We start from the raw sequence: 19,705 nt of genomic DNA on the forward strand, positions 1-19,705 counted from the left end.
ACACAAGTGTTTCTCATTTGACCCACCAATAATTATAATTTCTTTTGTAAAAAAAACTCTAATTATAATTTCTTAAATTGTAATTTAACTTGTTCTTGTAATTTAACAATATGTGTATCTTTTCAGGACGTATACGTCAAAGATCAGACTGACAACCATATGTTTAATGGGTTAAAATTTCTTATTACTTCGATCAATTCATTGTTTCTTATGAAATATATATGATCTTAAAATGAAATGTATATCACTCCTTTTACTAGCAAATTTTGTGTCATATTTGAATTAGAATAAACCGAAATCTCTGGTATGTTTGATTTATAAGCATCTAACATACTTTTTTGTTTGGTAGGAAGCTTCTAACAAATTAGATATCAAATTATTAAAAGAGATTGCACATGCATTAATACATGTGGAAGCATGAATATATTACATATACTTGGTCTATGCCCATATATATTTGACAAATATTTGATATTGATACGATATCTCACTCCACACTAAACCACCACCAAGTTCCAAACTCCATGATGTGGTTTAGAAATGAGAGCCATTCGTGTGGGTCTTTCTTGAGGGGTCCTTAAAATTACAGTATTCAACCCCACGTTTATTTTTTCTTCCATTCCATAACCCTACTCTTCTCTCCCTCTCTACTTAAAACCTCTCCTTTCTTCCCTTTTCCATCATCTCTTCTCACACACATCAATACACTTTCCTAAATAACTTTCCCTCCCTCCCAAAACACTAATACACCCCTTTTCTCACTATCATTACAAACTACACCCCCTCTATTCCTTAAAATCAACAAAACAAAAACAACACAATGGTTGATGATTTACCCTCTTCACCTTCATCACCAACACAACAACCATTGATTTCTTCAAGTGATGAAGAAAAAAGAGGAAAAAAGAGAGAAAGAGAAACCAACAATAACAATGTCAACAACAATAGTACTAACACCAAGCATCCAGTTTATAGAGGTGTAAGAATGCGAACATGGGGAAAATGGGTATCTGAAATCCGCGAACCACGGAAGAAAAACCGAATCTGGCTGGGAACATTCGCAACTGCTGAAATGGCAGCTCGTGCACATGATGCAGCTGCACTTACTATAAAAGGTTCATCTGCAATCCTTAACTTCCCCGAACTTTCAGCTACACTTCCTAGACCAGCTTCCAACTCTCCAAGAGATGTTCAAGCTGCCGCGGTTAAAGCCGCGTCTATGGTTCCTCCTCCTCCTCCGTCTCCAGCACCATCTTCTTCATCTTCCTCCTCGTCCTCGTCCTCGTCCTCGTTGTCTTCTTCATCAACACCGGAAGATCTTGGTGAGATTGTTGAGTTACCAAGACTAGGAACATGTTTTGAGTCACTAGACCCTGAGTTTGTGTTTTTTGACCCAGTTGATTATTGGTATCATAGCAATAATAATAGCATTTATGATGATGAAGAAGAGAATGGTTATGGTTATTATGGTGATGGTGGATATTTGAACATGATATCAATGCATGACCCAGAAAACCCGCTACTTTCACTGTGGTCTTGAACTACTATTCTTAATTAGTCACCTACCCTTTTTTTGTGTGTGTGATTTTTATTTTTATTTTTGGTTTTATTTTTATTTGAATTATTGCATATAGTACTACTTTTAGTACTTAACCTTTAATAGGGGTCCTTTTGGCAATTTTTCTTTCAAGGGGGCTAAATATATGTAACTTTTGTTTATATTTTTTTTAAGGGTTTTGTTTATATTTATGTGGTTGAGAAAGTTTAATTTGATTGGATGTTTTATGTAATGTACTTTATCGATTTTGCATGTATTGTGGATTGTTTTTGACAACTATCGACAATCTCAGTCATTTGTGTAGTTTGACAACTTGATAATTTCACATATTTAACATATAAGTGGTCGTTGAGTTGAGATCGAGGTGTCTAATTTTCGAAGATGATTTTGTTTTTCTTTAAGTTCAATATTGAGTTTGAAATCTAGATCAATTGATCTCGATCCAACCATTATCGATGTGTTATGTTTGCAAATACGTGTGATTATTGAATGTAAGCCAGTGATCTTAATTCTTCCACTTGCATGCATGATTGTCAAAAATTTAAGTATATAACTTTTCTTGTTTCTCAAGCTAGAAACTTAGTTTGTGTTAGTTTGTATTATAATTTTTTTCACTCATTTTTTCTTTGGTTTATGTTTAGTTTCACATGGTTATTTTTTTTGGTGGTGTCCAGGGATTGAACCCCAAACCTTGCATATATTATGCATTGTCCTTATCAACTGAGTTAAGCTCACGGAGACAGTTTCACGTGGTTATGTGAACTAGCTAGTGTGGTTAAGTTTTATCTTTTTTGGTTATAATTTTATAATAATTTGAAACAGTAAAAACTAGTGTCTTGGAAAATGGAGTCTTAGGTGTGACATGCAAATGAAGTGGATTAATATTAATATATTTATTTGAAGGATGGAGTAATATTTAATTTATAGAAAGTGCTTTTGATCATGCATATACATTATATATAGTTATGTTTTGCTTTATAAAGACAAGAATAAAGGTTAAAGAAAGACTTTCTATTTCATCTTTTATTTTTGTAGCCCATTTGTCCTTTTCTTGCACAGTTTTTGTTTTTTTTTCCACCTTGAGATGGTAACAAAATAACAATGATTATATTTGAATGATTGACAAATCCTTTTATTTATATAACATAAGATTTCCTTATTTTTCCATATACAGCAAGCAAGTGATAAGTTTTTCTTATTTTGTACTAATGAAGTTAGTTATATATAAGTTGTTAGTTAATATAATCAATCTTCTAAGCACACGAAGGGATGAAGTTCGTGTTTTTATTTTCACTTGCTATTACATGTATGGGAATTTGAAATTCAAGTGATTGTACTAAAACATTTTTAATTAAATCAAGTGATTGAATTCAATTCGTTAACGAGCTCTCCTTAAATCAGCAATTGAACCATGAATCTCGAAGTCTTTAACTCTTAGCTCAAATCAGTTGAGTTATCTAACCTCTCGTTCTTGAATATGAATATGCATTTGAAGAATTGAAAATCAAATATAAGAGAGATTTTTACATTCGAACTAAAATCACGTTAAAGATCTTAAGCTTTACAAAATGAAATTTCTATTTGCAATATACAATGTCACAAATAGATCATGGATTGACGTTGAACCTTGTATTCTCGCATCCCTATGCAAAGTTCAACGTGATTCTAAGAAGCTGGTATTCATAAATTCACTGCAAACGTGGTTAGTTGCAGTGATTTTGGCCTAATGTGAAATTCCCACCACCAAAGTAAACATAAGCTAAGGAGTTTTTTATCAGGGTAGTGTTAACTTGTGCCCTTAGGGCACATGTTAAGAAATCTAAAAAAAGAAATATTCTCTTAAAAGTTGTTTTCAATAAGTTGTTTTTGAAAAAAGGTCGTAATAAGCTGTTTTTGATGAATAAGTTGTTTTGAATAAGCTGATTTTGAAAAAGAGGTCGTTAAAAGCTGATTTGCATAAATAAGCTGTTTTTTGAAAAGAGGTTGTAATAAGCTGTTTTGGTTAAATAAGTTGTTTTGAATAAGCTGTTTTTGAAAAGAGATCGTATTAAGCTAATTTGCGTAAATAAGTTATTTTGAATAAGTTGTTTTTGAAAAATAGATCGTATTAAGCTGTTTTGGTTAAATAAGTTGTTTTGAATAAGCTGTTTTTGAAAAGAGATCGTATTAAGCTAATTTGCATAAATAAGTTGTTTTGAATAAGTTGTTTTTGAAAAATAGATCGTATTAGGCTGTTTTGGATAAATAAGCTGTTTTGAATAAGTTGTTTTTGAAAAAGAGATTGTAATAAGCTGTTTTGGATGAATAAGCTGTTTTCAATAAGTTGTTTTTGAAAAAGAGGTCGTAATAAGCTGTTTTTGATGAATAAGCTGTTTTGAATAAGCTGATTTTGAAAAAGAGGTCGTTAAAAGCTGATTTGCATAAATAAGCTGTTTTGAATAAGCTGCTTTTTAAAAAGAGGTTGTAATAAGTTGTTTTGAATAAATAAGTTGTTTTGAATAAGTTGTTTTTGAAAAAGACGTGGTAATAAGTTGTTTTGCATAAATAAGCTGTTTTGTATAAGCTGTTTTTTGAAAAGAGGTTGTAATAAGCTATTTTGGATAAATAAGCTGTTTTTGAAAAAGACGTGGTAATAAGTTGTTTTGCATAAATAAGTTGTTTTGAATAAGCTGTTTTTTGAAAAGAGGTCGTAATAAGCTATTTTGGATAAGTAACTGTTTTGAATAAGTTGTTTTTGAAAAATAGATTGTAATAAGCTGTTTTGGATGAATAAGCTGTTTTCAATAAGTTGTTTTTGAAAAAGAGGTCGTAATAAGCTGTTTTTGATGAATAAGCTCTTTTGAATAAGCTGATTTTGAAAACGAGGTCGTTAAAAGCTGATTTGCATAAATAAGTTGTTTTTTGAAAAGATGTTGTAATAAGCTGTTTTTGATAAATAAGCTGTTTAGAAAAAGTTGTTTTGAAAAGAGATCGTAATAATTAGGTTATATCTAAAATTGTCAATTTGAATTATTATGAGGGCAAAATTGTCAATTTGTATGCCTAACCTCCCAAAACCCCCCAATTTGGGGGAACTTTAAAATTGAACAAATGAAGTCCTTCTAAACCCCCCAAAACCTTTCCCTTGTTTTTTAAAACTCGCAAACAAGAGTTTACCTCTCCATATGTCTTTCCTTCCCCTCCTTTCCCCTCCAAAACCCAACTCGCAAACAAAGTCTTAAACTTTGTGCATTCAATTCATTAAAACATTAAAAATTAAATTTAATGCACGCATTCCAATACATTATTTCTACATTTGACTTCTAAACTTGTGTCTTAAGGGCACAAGTTAACATTTCCCTTTTTATTACTATGATTTATACCAAAAATGATTTATTTAAAGAGCTTTGCTTACGAGCTAGCACTTTTTTTTTTAATGATTTTGCAATTAGTAGGGCAAAGAATTATAACAAGTAAATAATTACTAGAGCTTTATTTTTTAAGTTGGAACCAAACACTCAAAATTTCATAGCTGCAATGTGGTGGCAGTGACACTGTCGCATGGAAAAAATGTGTGAACAGGTTTCACCTGTTGATACGTACGTGAAACTTTAAAATATTACCATTATTTAAATTTTGATTGCAATGTCTCTAGCTATGGGGTTCATCTCTTATTGAGACCTAAGGAGTAAGGACTTCAGTGACCTCACCTTTGGGTCAGTCCTGCCAATTATTGTAGATGCCCTATTCTCTAATCTACAAAAATTGCTTTGATCCATAATCAGCATTACATCAGCATAACATATATACACCTTCCGGTCACTATTATAAGCAAAAATTTACTTTTTAGGTTCATTCAATAAATGATGAATGTGGTATATTTAATGGACCAGATACATCATTTATTGAATGAATCTAAAAAGTAGATTTTTGCTTATAATAGTGACCGGAGGGTGTACATTGCAACCCATGCATGTACTCTGTACTCATCAATTGCTTTAATTTATCAATTAGTAGATTAATCCAATATCTGAGATTTGTGTATTATCAAATATTGAAGGTACGAAATTACATAAGGCATATATATGTCTACTTAATTTTTAAATTTGATCAAATAATAGACCTCTTGATTACCGATAGTACTATTTTTGTAACACTTAGGTTTTAAGTTATTTAATTGTAACTTTTAGGCTTCGAATAACTTACATTTTTAAGATCTGAAATCACTTAAATTGTTACGGTTAAATAACTTAAAGACTTAATTGGTACGGAAAAAACTTAAAAACCAACTTGTTACAATTAATTAACTTAAAAACTTAAGTTGTATGAAAAAAACTTAAAATACCAATTTATTACAATTAAATAACTAAAGACTTTTGATATAATTTAGCCTAATTTAGTTTACAAAGATGTGAGGTTGTTTGATTAAAAATATTGCATCAAAATATGAAGAAGCGTATTTGAAAATTGAAAGGCATGATACATGTGACAATGTTAGTAACGTGATTCTATTCACTTCCACATAGATTGACATGTATGTGGTGGAAAGTCTAGTGTACAATTGCAGTGCTTAAAGGTACGATGGTTGGTTGGTTCCATGAATTAGTAAAAAAGAAACTAGGCAATGGGGGATGGACTCGTATTGGTAGGATGTTTGGTGTGGAGATTTGCCTCTTAAACAAGTACTCGTTTCAGTTTTAAATATAAGAAATTTTTTTTTTTTAGATTAATCGAATAACGTTTCGGTTCTAAATATAAGAGATTTTTTTTTTCTTCAGATTAATTGAATAAGTTATGTATTTAGTTTATATGTTATATACCGGATACGTAAGTTTTCAATGATATGAAAAGAATCTTATCTTATATATTTGAGAAATTAAAAGGCATGATACATGTGAGTTCTTCTTGTTTATTAAAAGGAAATTGTACAATCACGGAGAACATTCATCCGAAGACTTTTGATGTCATGGATGAATCGATATAAAGTTGTTCTCTTTTAATTATTCAAATATTTATTTTCGTATATTTTTAGTTGCAAAATGTCCATTCATAACTAAGGTTTTCTAAAAAAAATATTTTTAATAGAATTAATCAAAACAAGTTAAATATAAAATTATGAATATACTATTAACTGCTAAGGGAAAACAATAATTTTGTTGTCCCTAAAAAAATGTGCCCTAGGCAGCCGACTCTCCTGCCCAAACTCAAGGCCACCTCTGTGGAAGGGCTGACTATTGGTATGGAGTTAAGATCCTCTCCATTTACGATTTTCTCCATTTGTTCCATTTAGAGAGACAAAGACACATAAAAAGTAAAAAAATCATTAATGATGGTGGGACACACTCAATGGTACGACCCACAACTTTTTTTTTTTTTTTTTTGTGTATCTCTTTTTAAATGGCATTCTTCATTTATCTTTACTTCATTTATCTTTATAAATGAAGAGAATCCTTATTCGTTGTGATGTTGCTTTGTGTGGGGATTTGCCACTATGAATATTTTTCCTGTATCTACTATGAATATGGTTCAAGTTTCCAATAGATTGTACGATGTATTTTGATGATATGTCTTTATTGGATGTTCTTCTGGGAGGTACGAGTACTGCTTATATTTAATATTAGGATCTTGCTAACCAGCCGTCACCGGGACATTGGTTAAGAAATCTATAAATAAAAATTTTATCTTTAAAATATAAGGTGTTACTTTTGATCAAGTAACAATATCTTACACCATTTTTTTATGAAAACTTATTTGTTTTGTATGTTTAACGGTTGTCGATGGAATACTCTTCGGCATTTCTTTTAACATTATTCTATAGATCTACTACCATTTTAACTTATTTCTTCTCATTCAATAAAAAAATTTGTTGTAAAGAAAAAAAGAAAAGGTAACTTGATTGTACTTTATTAAGTTTTTTGTTTTTGGTGAGCACTTTATTAATCCCATTAGCCTCTCACCTTGAAGCAACTAATAATGGCTACGTAAGGAAAAAGTAATGCTACAGTCTACTACCGTTTTACCCTTGTCTACTTCTTAAAACCAAAATGTGCTATTGTGGGGTTCTATGAGTGACAGTGTTTTTGTCATTAATTTCTTAGCTGTTGTTTATGTTCTTAGATTTGTATAATCAAAAATATTTTAATCAGAGTGTAGTATTAGTAGATACATCAATCCAATGCATTAAAATCTATTTCTAATTACTTAATCCATAGACATCCTAAAAGGTAGAGCACATTAGAAATAGTTGCTACTCTTAAAAATACCTATTTGTTTTATAATCTATTGCTTATTTCCAATACCTATTTTTTTGTCTACTAATTAATCAGTTGCAACTCTTAAAAATAGTTGCATACCTTTTTTTTGGTAAGGAAAATTGTTGTACTCAATATTCTAAATAATAATATTTTTAAATTTCATAGTAACCACACAACCATAAAAGTCCACAGAAAAATTTAGGTTTGTAAACAGACACTATATCAGTAGACCACATGTACATTATATGTGTCTGTAGACCCCCAATGGACACATACATTATTATACATAGAGATCTCCTTGAAGGTACAAATTGAGGTGATAGACGAATTGTCTAAAAAGAATAATATCTATGCATATCAATATTTTGTTTTGATAACTGAATAAACATGCAATTCATTATATATATTTCTTGTAGAAAACATTTGTTATATGATTTTAAATATGATCAGCAAATTATATGTACATTGTAATACTTGCTAATTCTGAAGGATAACATTTGTTATATGTATAGTCGTTCTTTGTTGAATAACATTGTTTTGCAGGATTGTGTGACAGACACCTAAGCTTGGAAACATGATCCTCAACAAGGTTATACGTTAAAAGAAGTCTATAATATGTTCACCTTTAATGAACAGTTTGTTCAAGCGCCTTTCACATAATGATCTGAAATAAAATGGTGCCTCTTGCGTGGAGATTATTGAATACAAGAATAATGACTAAGACAATTTAATTCGTCGTGGAGCTCTTCATTAAGGGTCACTAGAGTGTTCTGGTGGTTTTGGGAAGAAAGAATCTATTAATCATTTGTTTATGGATTGTGATTTTTTTGGCAAAATTTGGTCTTCTCTCTTGCATTGGTTAGGGATTTGTAGTGTTCCTCCTCCAGACATTGGTTTGCATGTTATGCAGTTCAGTGGGACCCAGTTGTTCAGAAGGGAGTTTCGTTATTGTTTTCAAATAATTTGATTGTCTTGTATTTAGGTTATTTGGAAGAAGTGTAACCTTTGGATTTTTTAGGAAAAAAAGTCGTCTCTACATCATCTGGCTGACATGATTAAATCTCTATCTTGATGTTGGTTGAAGGCTCATATGCCTAATGTTTTTTACGATTTTCATGCTTTGTGGAGTAAGTCGTTTGTTTGCTTAGGCTTCTCCACATTCTAATGTCATTTTTTTGGTGTTTTTGTTGATTTTAGCACTCTGATTATTGTATTATGAACGGTGTCAAACTGGATGGATTAATTTAACTTCTTAAAAAAAAAAATATTGTATTATGAACTTTGTTCTGACTTTTTTTTGGGTACATCTTTTGCTTAATTGGGTTTCCTTGTTTTTAATATATCTTTTGGCTTTAAAAAAAAACATCTTGCTAATTATTCTACAAATACCATGACCATGCCACTTTTTTGCCTTCCATTTTCAATGGCACACCGCACACCTTTGTTTACTATTTGACCCCCCTATTTGAACAAATTGCTAAATATTTTTAGAGTTTAGCACAACAAATATTGTTCCCAAAAGGTGTTTTTGTGGTGTATATAATTTGAATTCATAAGGTTATTTCCTAACCTCTAACACAATTATTGGTAGGAAACTCAATGGTAGCTGGACTCAATAACAAATAGTGACTTTTGTTTGAATAATTGAGCACTACCCTTAACCCAATTTTCTAGTATTTTTTTATCAACTCAAATTTGATTTCCCAACTAATTAATTGAATTCATTTCTAAATATCTATCACCTATGTGAAAGTCAAAAATCCGTGACCCCATCACATATAACTGTAAGATGTGAATCAAAATTAATGGACCCATTGCTTTGAATACCATCAATATTGTCTTCTAGTGTTTTCTAGTACGGAGCAGTATTGGATGTATTATTTGTACCTGGTTGAAGATTGGAAGTACAATTCTATTTTACAATAATATATATTAATGAGTAAAAATTTAACGTAGGTTAATATACATTTTTAAATTATTGAAAGTGTTAGTGAATTTATAATTTATTATAAAAATTTAATATAATGATAATAGCAATATACGAAACTCAGATTGTATTTTTTTCAATTATTTTAAATATTTTTTGACAAAGACAACCAAGCTTTTTCTTTAGGAAACAACAAGCAAGCTTATTTCCACTAATTGGAAACGGCTACATAAATCATATTTAAATCAATTAACGTGAATTTAACTCACCAGATAGAGTCCCTCAAAAAAAAAAAAAACTCACCAGATAGAGACATGGTATAACATATACAGAAGTTGAGGTTCGAACTCCGAACATCCCACTTATAAATGCATTCAATAATTTAGCGGTATATCATTTAATAAGTAAAAAACATATAACTTATCATAATTTATTAATTGACGTGACGAACTTGCTTAGATCATTTAGTGGATGTGGATAACTTTTATAGACTGACAATGTATATTAATTCAACTGTAAACATAAACTTGTTTAACCAACAAAAAAAAACATAAACTTGTTTTTTATGTTTCACTCGTGCTCTTTGATGCCTAAGTTGACTCACCATATTAGATTAATAATTTGGGAATTACAACATACTTCCTCCGTCTCTGTATCTAAACACTTTTTACATTTTTCATATTTCTTAAAAAAGTTGTTAGTGCAATTAATGTGTCTATTTTGTGTGTTAATATTACTACATTGTCCTTTGTTTGTATGTGTATTAAATTTGACTTTTCATATTTCAAGACAAGTTAGTAGTATTAATTAGGGGCATGTTTAGGAAAATAATAATAAATGCATCTAGTAATTTGAAAAGGGGTTTACATTTAAGGAAAAAAATGAAATCAAATGAGTGTTTAGATATAAAGACAGATGACGTAGTTAACATTTCTCTAAAAAAAACATAGTTAAGATTTGTAAAAAAAAAAAAAAAAAAACATAGTTAAGATTTAAAATGGATTCACGTGCCATACATGCATGAGCATGAGCATTAGTAGTAATATTTTATTTTTTACGGTTGATACTAAGATACTGTTGAAACTACGATTTGTCAACAAAAAGAAAAGTGTTAAACGCAAATCATGAAATTAATCAACATCTTATAGTTGACCTATGTGAAAAGGTCGATCTATTTGACTCACTTTCCATCTAAATTCAGTTTAAGTCATGTACTACCTTATTGGAAATGGATTCCGATGACGTGATTAGTATTATGAAACTGTCTAATCTTGTCTTAATTATAAAAAAATAACAAAACACTATCAATTCTCACGGGTCATTCATTAGTTTATATAGTGAGGATCTTTTTAAAAGCAAAGAAACTATATTAAAAAAGTGGATGATGGATACTTCACTGAATACAACCGTTCTATAACCTAACTACAAGAAAAAGAAGGAGGTAGAGAGAAGTAACTCATCATAGCCAATTAGACCAAAGGTACATAAATAAGATACTTTTTTAATTTACTATGTACAAACTTATTTTTTTACCGTCAAGTCATTAAGTTTATTCATTTTTCACTTGATCCGATAATAAAGACTTACTGATTTAATGAAGAAAAAAAAACAACTTATACAAGATACAACACTTATTTTACTTATGCGTCATAAACTAGTCGTTACTCTAAATGCATGTTTGGTTACAAACACATGAGGGAAGGGATCTTATTGGATGAAAGGGGAAGGGAGGGAGAGGGAATGGAAGATATTTTTAATTGTTTTTGGTTTGATGACGTGAGGGGATGAATTTTTATGCAAGAAAAGTATAAAATAATAATCCCCCAGTCCAATTTAAAAGAAATAATTGACTTTTTAGATTTATTAAATAGTTGATGTATTTAGTCTATATTCTAGTCTGGATACATCAATTAAACAATAAATCTAAAAAGTCAGTTGTTTTTTATAAACTGGAGAGAGTATTTTTAAAATGACTTATTAATGTGAGTAACGTTTTAAACCAACTTGAAACTTTTAAAACATAAGAGACCAACTTGAAACGTTTAAAACATAAGAGACCAACTTAAAACCTAAAATAAACAAAAGAGACCAAACATACAATTAAGCCTTTAAAATTTATTGTTTCTTCTCCTCAATTCCTCTCCAACCAAATTTACCCTAAAGACCAACATTGGATACAAATATGTATGTATGCATATATGTATGTATGTATGTATGGGTTGTTTATGAGTTGTATAATTATTTTACTATTAGAGCAATATATAGGTAAGAGTTCCATAAATATGATGTAACATCGAGAGATCGATTTTTAGTAGTGTATGAAACTTATAGTAGGTTTAAAAAAAAAAAGACCATTGGAGATGTTTTAAGTGTAACATTTGGTTTTTTTTTTTGTCTCATATTATTTATCATTATTATAAGTATCAATTTTTTTGGTTAATACTGTGGCCCAGTGTTTCTTAATCTACATCATAACTTATAAGGGTATTTTAGTCAATAAAAATAATTTTATCATAAAAAAATAACACACTCCATACTTTTCTTAAAAATTTGCATAATTAACTTTATAGTACACTTAAAACGAGACAAAGAGATCTGCAAATCATATGAATATTTTGAACCAAAAAAATCATATAAATATTTAGATTCAAGACTAATGTTTTCGTTTCCATGATTTAGATGTAAGACTAATGTTTTCTTTAAATATTCATGTGATGTGATTATGTTCAACCAAGTTTCCTAGAGGATGATGAATCATATATTCACACCAAAAAAATAAAGAGGATGGTGAATCATTGAGATTCCATGGTCACATGCTTCTGCATTCCGTTGTAACCGCTCCAAATGACCAAAATCAGTATAATATGCTTTAATTAGGAATTAGAAAATAACTTATAAATAATTTCAAGATGCATGAGATATCACTGTCTGACCTACTAATTGTTAACTAGCACTTGGCTCTCATAATTAATTTCAGCAAGTACAGAATCTATAAAACTATTAATTTGTCTCAAAAAAATTACTCCTTTGATTCTTTCAACTTCAAAAAATTTCTTCCATTTTGATTTGATATACTATAAATAAACAACCATCAACTTTATACATATATCTTTACAAAATAAGAACGTAGTGGCAAATATTTGGCATGTGCTACACAAAATCTGATATCTAAATAGACATTATAAGACAAGTAGGCTCCAATAGTAACATATAGGACATAAGAAAAGATATCTCAATATGAAATTATTTGGTGCGAGCAAAATCTCTTTCATATATGATTAACTGATACTAGTTTGTTAGGTGCGAGCAAAATCTCAATAGACAAAAACAACTATTGCCAGAATGGGTTCAAATATTAGTTTTAAATATTTATTAATTAAAATTTTCTAGCCCTACTTGTTTTTGTAGGAGTTTCAGTAATTTGTTTGGGATCTTGTTAGTTGAAAGGGTACTAACTAAAGTCTTTTAATATATATATTAGAAGTTTCACTTTTTTTGGTAATTTCTTTTGAAGACACTTTTCATACTATTTGTGGTGGTTTAAATTAGTTTCATAAAAAAATGGAAGTATAAAATTAATGCAATAGAGATGTGTAGATCTTTGTTCCCCAACGCCCTTCGTTAATTTTTCAGCATCTTCTTTTGCTTTGTGAGCAATTATTAACATGGAAGATGTCTCTATGTAAGTCTCACTTTCATTGTGGTCCAAAATACGGTTTTTCAGGTTTTGAGTTCTTAAGATAGGTGACACATTCAAGGCTCATCAACTTCAAGCATATATATAGCTGGTCCATCAATTTCAATGTATTAATATGTTCATATTTAGTTAATTCGAAATTTCCAAATATAGGTTGCAAAATTAGAACCCTTAACCAACCTTAACCAACCACAAATTTCCAAATATAGGTTGCAAAATTAGAATCCTTAACCAACCTTTTGACACTAAATATTTGACGGAAATTTGCCTGGGGAAAAAGATATGCAGCGAATTTGTCTTTTGCAAAATATGATAAATGGTGGGCCAAAATCTCAAGTTTATAATACTTAGTCAAAACCGTAATTAAGCCTAAATTTTTTTAACGTTAGATGGTGGTTGGTTTTCATCTGCTTTGAATTTTTTTATTAAAATGCGTTGAAAGATCGACTAATCTTTTAAAAAATAACACATAATTAACTTTAATGAATTTCGTGACATATAACAATACTCTTTATCAAATAATAATGCAATGGTAAAATTGGGTGGAACATGCAAACAATACATAATGCTCCAAGATTTATATTCATCTTTCAAGATTTGGATTCATCTCTCATGAATCTAACCCAATATACTAATCGCCATCGGCGCTTTCCGTTATTTCTCCTTCTTCTTGATGCTCGTCTATGTTTCCTCCAATCTCGTTCGCTTTATTTCTGGTTCCCTTGTTTATTTACGGATCTCTCGATGTGATAACTAGGATCAACGTAGTTATTTCTTATGTTTGTAAGTGTTTCTCTTAGTTCTTCTTATTGTCTTGTACACTCTTTGTTTCCCTTTATCTCCTTCCTGGTAATCATGGAAGATATATTACCATAATTCAAACCTGCAAGAAACCGCAATAACTCACTTGATTTGAACAAAGCTGCTACCATTAATGATATAATGGTCCCTAAGAATGCTTAATGTTAAATCTCCATCAGTCGCACAAAGAAACAATATCAAGATATTAAAGGTCAAAATAACTTCAAAAATATGCAAAATATCTTCAAAATATTATTTTTTTATATAATTTCTGCTAAATGACAATTAAATAAAGGGTCTTGTTAATGAGTGCTAGGGGTGGGAATAGGTCAGGCCGCTCGTCAGGAGCCTATGACTCGGCCTATTAAAAGCTCGGCTCGGCCTAACTCGTTTAATAAATGGGTCAAGCTTGAGCTTTTTAAAAAACCTATTAATTTAATTAGGCTAGACTTAGGCTTATAAAAAAGCCTATCAAGCCTACCAGGCCGGCCCGTATACGAGTATATTACATTTTTCCATATATATATATATATATCAAAAAGAATTAGTGATCCTTCAAATTCTCATACCACCATTATTATTTTGTATGACATTGCTATTGATATATTTATTTATATTTGTGTGAACTATTAAAGCTTGCTACTAATATGCCTACGGTCAATATAGTTATTAGATTAAGTTTGAAATTGAAATCTTTGCTGTTATCAGACATGATTATTCTTGAGTTTCTATCCATCTATAAATTTTACAATTGTGTTTCATTAGTTTAATCTGTATCTAATTAATGTTTTATCTCTATATTAAGTACGTTGCACAAATTGAAAGGAAAAAAAAAATTGATGAACATACTCTGTTTGAAATTTGTAACACAAACTAGGCTTTTAAACAGGCTAATAGGTCAGGCCAAACTTTTAAAAAGGTCAGACCAGGCTTAAAATAAAGCCTTTGACAGGTAAAAGGTCAAGGCTTAGGCCTTATTTTTTTCAACTAGGCCTAGCCTATTTAAGCAAAGCTCGGCTCGGCCCGGCTCATTCCCACCCCTAATCAGTGCCCTCATGGCAATGATTAAGGAAACCATAAATAGAAAATTTGTCTTGAAAATATAAGTTTTGACTTTTGATTTAGTAATAATTACACTACTTTTATAAAAAGTTAGTACTTATTTTGGTTGCTTAACCAATGTCCTGAGGGCCAGACACGACAACTGGGCGGATCGGGGCGGGTTTAAGCATCCCCCGGCCCCGTACTAAAAATCCAGATTTCCCCCACACCCGCACCTAGTTAAATCGACTTTTCCCTGTTAAATTCGGGGCGGAGCCGCCGGGTCTGGTGGGGGCGGGTTTTGTTGTCATGTCTACTGATGACACTATTTAACATTCTCCTTAAATATAATAAAGGTCAAATCATGCATTAACAATTTATAAAACAGTCAACTAAGTCACTTATACATTTATAAAACAGTAAACTAAGTCGCATATTTTCAAACGGGGTGATGGTGTACGTCAATCCAATCGAGATGATTATTCTGCACACATTGCAAGAATCATGCATTAATTATCGCCATTATATATCTATCTTTTTGCTATTGGGGGAGTAGATTTTGATTACTATAGTAAGGCGTGATTTTATGTGCCTTACCTATATCTGTGGGAATAAGTTAGACTGAATTAGGCTTTGCAAAGTTTAAGTTTGGTCTATCAAAAAATTTAAGTTCTAAATATGACTTCGAGTTGTCACTGAGTTTAGTCTTATTTTTAGACATGAGTCTGACCTTCTGAAAACCTAATATGACACGTTAACTAGATTGTTTAACAATATTTAATATGAACATCTATAAATAAATAAATAATGTGATCTAAGTTTAAATGCATCAACGAAACTAATAAAAGTATTTCACGTCGGTAGTTACCTATTATAGAGGTTTGAACAACTATTTGGGTTAAGAATTGTCATAAGAGTGCAGGGATATTTTGTCCAAAAAAAAAGTACATATTTTGTCTTTGGGTAGAAAGAACAGAAAATTTGTGAAAGACGTGGGTTACTGGCCACATATACAACTCATAATCTTTGAGACAAAACAACATCCAACAACAACCACACACCGCCGCAAACAACACCGCAATCCTTTTTATTTTCTTTGACCAATGTCTTTTTCCTTTTATAATAATTGCTTATTGCTTCCAAAGGAAACATTTGACTTCAACTTAATCAACATTTCTTGTCTTTAACTTCGTAATATTGCATCACCATTTTATTTCATGTTGACTCTAACTCAGTTTTATGGAAAAATTTGATAGGGGATATTCTACTTGATCTTGAACAGCGGCGAAGCTCGCAAAAAATTTATGCAGGGCCAACTATAAAGATTTTTTTTTGAAGTCAAACATTAAATTTAAGGATAAACTATGTTTTTAGTTCCATAAATTATAATTTTTTAAGCTTAGTCCTTAAAAAACTTATTCATTTTTTGTTTCAAATTTTAAAAAATTTACAAAAAAAAGTGTTTTTAATCTTGCATTTAATCTCTAACAAAAAAATTAAGGACTAAAATTAACAAATCTTTGGAGCTTAACATAAAAATCGCTATTTAGAAACATTGGGCAAAATGCGTTTCAAGAAGCCAATTTCATGTATAATTGACTGTTTAATAAATAGATTAATAATTTCTTTTCAAATGTAAATAAATAGGTTATTTGCAAGAAACTCTGTTTTCTTAATATGTCTAAGACTATTGTCTTGATAAGTTTTATTGTTGAAAAAAGTTTCGCTATAGTTGTTATTGAGACCGGAAGTATGAAAATAATACAAATAAATCTATCAATCATGTAGTAATTTTTTATTTATTATTTATGTTAGTTTTTGGCAACTGAACTTATTTGAGGTAGCTCAATGTTTATTATCTGAGGTAGCCGGGTATAAATGCATACCGACCAATTCAAGAATAATATATTTTTGGAGTGGCCAAGGCTATCCCTCCTACGTGAAAGGCTACGCCCCTGATCTTGAATGTGGCTTTCATTTTAGAATATGTGGTTGACTCTAACACAATTTTATAAAGGCTAAAATATGGTTTTAGCCCCTGCAAATATGCCTCGTTTTGGTTTTAGTCTCTGTAAAAAAAATTATTGTTTTTGATCCCTGCAAAATTTTTTGTTTTTGAAAATAAAAACAAAAAATTTTGCAGGGATCAAAAACAATAATTTTTTTTACAGAGACTAAAACCAAAACGAGGCATATTTGCAGGGGCTAAAACCATATTTTAGCCAAAACAAAATATTTTGCAGGGACCAAAAACTACAAAATTGGTTCAGTTATAATGTGCCACGTATGCAAATCATCACAAAAGTGGGGTCAGAGACTATTTTCAAAAACAGTATTTTACAGGTACCAAAAACTACAAAAATAATTGACAGGGACTAAAACCAAAACGAGGCGTATTTGCAAGGACTAAAACCATATTTTATCCTTTTATAAAATCGGTTTATGAACCGTGAATTATTGTCATTTATAAGCACTTGTGAGACTATCTTTCATCCATTAACTCTGACACGCTTCATCATATCCAATACAACAGTGCTATTTATCCCAATGAAAATTGTCCTGAAGGGTTAGTGAAAAGCAATTAACTTTTTTTTGGTGGTGTTACAAAGTAACAAAGCAAAAAGAAACAAAAAAAAGGAAAAAAACTAAACACTACATAGCTAGTTTATCTCTCAGAAGGAGAGACTCTAAGCCATCTGGAGGACGATCCCAATGAGCTGAAGAAGCGGAATGGGCACCCTTCTTAGCCATAAAATCAGCACATATATTCTGCTCCCTTGGAATATGAACTAAATTGATAGTCCCATGGTGCAAGGCATCTGAGATTTCTAGTAACACAGAGGCATACACATGCAAACTTGCATTTGTCACATTGAGAATAAGGTCTATTGCTTCCAAACAGTCACTCTCGCAAATGAAGTGTGTATAGCCAAGATCATAACAAGTTGCAATCCCAAGTTGAATCGCACGAAGTTCCGCCAAGAGTGCATCACCGCCATTTCCAAAATGAGTGAACCCTGCTATCCAATTCCCTTCATGGCCACGAAGAACTCCACCAGCGCCTAGACGAAAGCCATCTTCAAGAAAACTGCCATCCACATTGAGTTTGATGAGACCCTCAGGAGGTGGTTTCCAATGCACTAAAATTCGGGCCATAGATGTGTTAGATCCCGTAGGTTGACAGAAAGTAATGAACTCGTCATGCAAAGCCTGAGTCTTCCTCACCACTTCATGAATCTGACAAGGTTGTTCCTCAAAAATACTATTATTTCTCCAGCACCAAGCCTTCCATAAACCTGCAAGAAATAAGAGCGATAGAGTACCACATGCCATCTGCTTGACCCAAGTTGTGGTTTCTGTTAGGGAGAAAAAATCCCTTTGTCCTCCCATTCCCAAGCGAAGCCAAAGCTCCTTGGAATGAGGGCAATCACGTAAGCAGTGTAAATGGTCTTCCATAAGGGATGAGCAACGGGTGCAGCCTGGTGAAGCTGCCATGTTGCAGTAGTGCCGACGGGCATTTGTTGGAAGAGCGTTATGAGAACAAAGCCAGATAAAATGTTGTATTTTTGCAGGAACTTTAAGCCGCCAAATCCATCTCATATCACAATTAGGATCCCAACCTCTCTGTTGTTGAAGAAGCCAAAAGTAACCACTTGAACAAGTATACTTCCCTTGTTGTTCCGGTTGCCAAGCCCACTCATCATTTAGGCGAGTATCCAAAATCATAGGAGGTGTAATTTGTTGAATAGCTTGAACGATATCAGATGACATCATCGTTGCCAGGATTTGTAAGTCCCAACCACCATCCTTGCACACATCATGTAATTTTAACTCTGTATCACTTATGTTAACAAAGTGTACTAGTTTACATAGAGGGCCTAGTTTGGTCCAATCCTCATACCAAAATGAAGTTTCACCAGCTCCTATACGCAACTTATACCCATGAGCAAAAGAAGCAACAGCTTTCATAATCCCTCTCCAAGTAATAGATGCACTCGATTTCTTGTCCGCAATCCAAATAGATTTTTTGTCCAAATATTTGTGAGTTAGAACCTGGACCCATAATTTCTCCTTATGATGCAACATACTCCACACAAGTTTTCCAAGAAGAGACACATTTATGATCCTAGCCTCACGAATACCAAGGCCTCCGAAGCGTTTTGGGGTAGTAACAGTATGCCAATTAACATGGTTCCAAGTCCTTGATACCCCGTCACCGCCCCAAAGAAAGCTTCTAGCTATTTTGTCAAGCTGGTTACACACGTTAGTAGGGATGTGGTGGAGTTGCATTGTATATACTGGGATAGCTGTAGTAACAGATTTCACCAAACAAGCCCTACCAGCTTTATTTAACAAGTTACCCTTCCAAGATGCTAATTTCTTTTGAACTCTATCTAAGATATCATTATACACATCTTTAGAGACTCTACCTTTCACCAGGGGAAAAC

At 31.5% G+C, this 19,705-nt stretch overlaps 1 pseudogene across 1 annotated transcript; it reads left to right on the plus strand.

Moving 5' to 3' along the window:
* Window positions 1-508: 508 nt before the first annotated feature.
* LOC146918513 (dehydration-responsive element-binding protein 3 pseudogene) lies at window positions 509-1,837 on the plus strand (annotated as a pseudogene). The gene has a single exon (XR_015016238.1). The product of XR_015016238.1 is annotated as a dehydration-responsive element-binding protein 3 pseudogene (transcript).
* Window positions 1,838-19,705: the final 17,868 nt, after the last annotated feature.

This window comes from Medicago sativa, chromosome 6 (assembly GCF_051527215.1).
Source record: "Medicago sativa cultivar Bolivia chromosome 6, Bolivia_mono, whole genome shotgun sequence".
NCBI classification, from domain to species: Eukaryota; Viridiplantae; Streptophyta; class Magnoliopsida; order Fabales; family Fabaceae; genus Medicago; species Medicago sativa.